Source organism: Struthio camelus, chromosome 11 (genome assembly GCF_040807025.1).
Source record: "Struthio camelus isolate bStrCam1 chromosome 11, bStrCam1.hap1, whole genome shotgun sequence".
Classification (NCBI taxonomy): Eukaryota; Metazoa; Chordata; class Aves; order Struthioniformes; family Struthionidae; genus Struthio; species Struthio camelus.
Window position 1 is genome coordinate 2,446,054 of NC_090952.1, and position 4,656 is coordinate 2,450,709.

The 4,656-nt window shown below is 65.6% G+C and overlaps 1 long non-coding RNA gene across 1 annotated transcript; it reads right to left on the minus strand.

The window, feature by feature from the left end:
• Nucleotides 1–1,139: 1,139 nt before the first annotated feature.
• LOC138068722 (uncharacterized) lies at nt 1,140–3,467 on the minus strand. Its single transcript, XR_011143440.1, has 3 exons — nt 3,324–3,467; nt 1,753–1,994; nt 1,140–1,483 (listed from the first exon to the last, which is right to left on the minus strand). It is a non-coding gene; the product is annotated as an uncharacterized lncRNA (long non-coding RNA).
• Between the last annotated feature and the right edge of the window lie 1,189 nt (nt 3,468–4,656).

Below are 4,656 nucleotides of genomic sequence, written 5' to 3' on the forward strand. Positions count from 1 at the left end.
CCCGGGGGAGCCGGTGGGGTCGAGGCCGGCCCCCGACACCCACCCCTGCCCTTAAAGGCAGGCTTGGGAGACTGTCAGAGTCTTCAAGCCTCAGGGTGCTCTTCAAGGAGCTTGGAGTCCCTTAATTTCTTCCCAAGTCCCTCAGTGTAACTGGAAGACCAACCTCAGGGACTCAGCCCACCTGGGAGACCTCTCTTCTGCAGGGCTCCCAGGTCAGCTGAGTTCCTTACAAGTCCCTAGGGGCTGTCAGAGTCTTAAAGTCTCTGGGGGCTCTTAAGGGAACCAGGAGGCACTGAGGAAGACATTAAGGAGCTCCAAGTACCTGGAAGACCAACCTCAGGGAGTCAGCCCACCTGGGAGACCTCTCTTCTTTAAGAGTCTTGAAGACTCTTAAAGTCTCCCAGCCCTGCCTTTAAGGGCAGTGGTGGGCGTCGGGGGCAGGCCTGGACCCGATTGGCTCCCCCGGGGGGCAGGGGCCGGCCTGGCCCAATGGGGGCCCTGGAGGCCCCTGGGCTCCCTAGCCTAAGAGACTTGTGTGGGGACAGAAATTCAGCAAGACTCGAGAATCATTGCTGACCACATAACTCAGCTGAACTGGGAGAACTGAAGAAGAGAGGTCTCCCAGGGGGGCTGAGTCCCTGAGGTGGTTCCTCAAGTAACTGGGAGTTCCTTGGGAAGAAGTTAAGGGACTCCAAGTTGCCTGAAGAGCCCCCAGAGACTTGAAGAGCCTTAAAGCCTCTCAACCTTGCCTTTAAGGGCAGCAGGGGCAGGCCTCAGCCCAGACCCCCACACTCCCCAGCCTCAGGGCTTTGGTGGGGGGCACCAAAAAGCCCTGCCCAACGGCTGCCCCCACACAAAGCCCTGAGGCCAAGGAGCGCTCGCTGCTCCCTCGTCGCCCCGGCCTTCCCCGCTGCCTCCCGGGCTGGAGCTGGGCTGCCAGGGCCCCTGCTCAAAGAAAGGGCCAACCCGGGGGCGAGGAGAAACAGCCCCTTGGGACAGGAGCTCTCACCTACTGCAGCGAGATGGCCCCGGCTGCCAGCTGCCCCCTCTCCGCTCCAGCGCTGCAGCCAGGAGCTCTTCCCCGAGCAGGGAGAACGCAGCCTTCGGCAAGCTGCGAGCAGGCGTGAACAGAGACCGCGCACAGAACACAGCACATGGCACCTCGCCTCAGCTGGGGCTCGCGCCAAGTTTTATTGCCCAGAGCCCAAACACCTTCGCGCGGTGCCACCGTGCCCGAGTCCCACTTGGCGCTTCCTGGGGAGCAGGACGAGCTGGCAGGCGCAGGCCGCCTTCCTGCTGCGGCAGCTCCTGGAGGGGTGCGTGAAGGCCAAAGCCGGATTCTTGCTCCTTCGGGTGGCGGGGGGGGGTCTCTGGGAAAGCAGGTCACTTCCTCAGTGCAGCTGGAGTCTGAAGCTGGGGCCCCAAAGAGCTGCGGGAGGGGTGGGCAAGAGATGAAAAAGCAGGTCTAGCCAGCAACTAGCACCTAGGAAAACAAAACAGAGCTCTTCAGAAAGAGCAGGACCAGGCACTTTCCCTCTCTCAACACTCGGGCCCGACCCTGCGTCCCCCTCGGGGAGCAGGCGCTGGGGCTCTGCGCACTGCGGCTCTGCCTTCTGGCCTTCAGCGCATCCACAGAGCACGGCTCCTGCTGAAAACAGAGCAGAAACGCACACAACTAGTGGCCCCAAATATGAAAAAACAATAATAATAATGAAATAAATAAACCAGAGCCATAGCTTGTCTGGCACCTACCAGGCCTCAAAGGTCTCGGAAGGAGCCCGAGCGCCGCTGCTCTCTGCGCGCTGCCAGTGATGGGCAAAAAGCCTCTTCCTCCCATACGCAGCTCAGGCCCATTTCTCCTCCTCCTTCGTGTGCAAGGCGACAGCGCTGAACACCAAGAGGCCTGCCTTCAGGGAGAAGGCGCCGGCACAGTACAGAAATGCCGAGGGGACGCAACGTTCCTACTGCGTGGGCTGCAGGGGACGCCCAGACACCTAGAAAAGGAGAGACCCTCTCTCGAGTCTGGCACTGCACCACAGCACAGCAACAGCATCTCTTGCGCACAACTCACACTCCCTCTCCTCTTTAGTGCCCCCTGCTTCCCTAAAAAGGCAAGGGAGCTCCAACAACTCCAAAAAGCAAAGCCAAAGAGAAGCAAGTCCAAAGTCCTCCAGTCCCTCCTACGCTCCAGTACATTGCAGCCCAGCCAGAGCTGTCCCAGAGAGCCCCTTCCCCTGGCACGAGACATTCCCACCGGCCTTACCTGCCGAGAGGAGCCCCGGGGAGCAAAACCCAGTCGGTCATGACCTACTGGGAACTGAAACTCCCCCAGCCCTCTGGCAGCGGGAGCTGCACGCCCCAGTTGCCCCCTCAGACAGACAAAGCGGCCACGTTGAACTGAGCCAGGCAACAGAAAACACAACCGACAAACACAACCGCAGAAACACAACCGAGCTCTCAGTGAGCACGTCAGCTCCCAGCGGCCACAAAGGAAGCAGACAGAGATCTTGCAGAGACAGGACACAGCTCCCACTATGCTTCTCAGCTCCCCAGGCAGCTGAAACCCCAAAACAGCCTCGCCAGTAAAACACCTTCTGGTTATGAACTTCAAAGATGGTTTTTCCCCCTGGCCAAATGATACGCTCTGATTCCACTTTCTACAGCAAAGGCTGAAAGCTCTGTACTGACAGACAGACAGACAAGGAAGGACCCCGCACCAGCGCCACAACACGCCGCGCCACCACCAGGCTCCAGCTGCTCCCACAAGGCTGGGAACCAGCCTGCCAACACCCGCACCCGAAGAAAGCCCGAGGAAGGGCGGCAGCCGCGCTGGAAACCTGCCGCCCCCGGCAGCGGACGAGCCCCCGGCGGGGCGGGAAGCGCCACCCGGCCGCCTCGGGGCCGCCAGGGAAGCCCCTGCCCGAGCGCTGCCCCCTCCCCGGCGCTCCGGACAGCCCGGCTGCCGGCTGCCAACGCTCCCTCCTCCGGCGCCGCCCGCAGCCCGCCGGGCACTCGCTGCACGGGCCGGCAAACAGCGCCCGCAGACACCCAGCGCTCCGCTGCCGGCGCTCGCTCCTCCGCGGCGCCCGCCGGTGCTGCCAGCAGCTCGCGGCCGGCACCATCGCGCACGTCCCGCTTGGTCCCGCCGCGCTGCCAACGGCGCTGCCACAACCGTTGCGCGTTGCCCAGGCGAGAGCGACCGGCCGCCCCGACCGCCTCCCCGCGCCCGGCCCGGCCCCCCCGCCGCCCCCGAGCCCCGCCGCGCCACGACCCGCCGCGCGTCCCGCAGCCTGCCGCTCTCCAGCAGCGCCGCGCCACCGCACCACACAGGACGCGACGCCACGCGACGCCACGCGACGGGACCCGGCCGCCGCCGCCAGGCGCCACCACACAGCCAGCCACCCCGCCGCCATCTTCGCCGCCGGCCGCTCGCTCCCCTCCCCCCCGGCCAGAGGCGGGAGCGGGGCGCCAATCAGCGGCGGGCGGCGCGCAGGCGCCCTCCAATGGCCGAGAGGCAGCTGGCCCGGCCGGCCAATCCCCGCGGCGGCCCGGGCGGAGGGCGGGAGGGAGCGGAGAGAGGCCGGAGATGGCGTCCGGCGGCCGTGGGCGCCGCCGAGCGGGCGGGCGGGCGGGCGGCGGGGCCGGGGCTGCCGGCGCCAGGGACGCGGTCCCCGCTGTCCCCCCTCAGTGTCCCCCTCGCTGTCCCCCCGTCCTCCCGCCCGTCGCCGCCCGGTCGGCTGTCGCCGGCGGCAGAGGGCAGCGGGGAGGGCAGGCGCCGTGCGCGGGCAGGGCAGGGGCTGCGGGCAGGGCAGGCAGGAAGCGGCGCTGCCTCGTGTGACCCACGTCGAGGCCCCGCCGAGCTCCTCCCGGCCCGGGTCGCCCCCGACGGGCTCGCCCGGTCCCAGGCCGCTCTCCCCCAGCTCATACAGTCCTGCCCAGGCTCGTGCGGGCTTGCGCGGCGCTTGCACAGCCCCTCGTCCAGCCCGAGGGGCTCCTACGGCCCCGCACGGGTCTCCACGGGCTTGTGTAGTCCCGCGCTGAGCTCGGGGGGGCCCGCGCCCGGCTCCACAGAGTCACAGCATGGTTGAGGTTGGCAGGGACCTCTGGAGATCATCTAGTCCAACCCCCCTGCTCCAGCAGGCTCCTCTAGAGCGTGTTGCCCAGGATCGCATCCAGACGGGTTTTGAATGTCTCCAGCGAAGGAGACGCCACCACCTCTCTGGGCAACCTGTGCCAGTGCTCACTCACCCTCACAGTCAAGAAGTTTTTCCTCAGGTTCAGGTGGACCTGCCTGTGCTTCAGTTTGTGCCCGTTGCCTCTTGTCCTGTCACTGGGCACCACGGAGAAGAGACCCGCCTCATCCTCTTGACACTCCCCCTTCAGATACTTGCACACGTTGATGAGATCGCCTCTCAGTCTTCTCTTCTCCAGGCTCAACAGGCCCAGCTCTCGCAGCCTTTCTGCAGAGGAGAGATGCTCCAGTCCCCTCATCCTCTTTGTAGCCCTCCGCTGGACTCTCTCCAGTAGTGCCATGTCTCTCTTGTCCTGGGGAGCCCACAACTGCACCCAGGACTCCAGGGGAGGCCTCACCAGGGCTGAGGAGAGGGGCAGGATCACCTCCCTCCACCTGCTGGCAACACTCTTCCTCAGGCACCC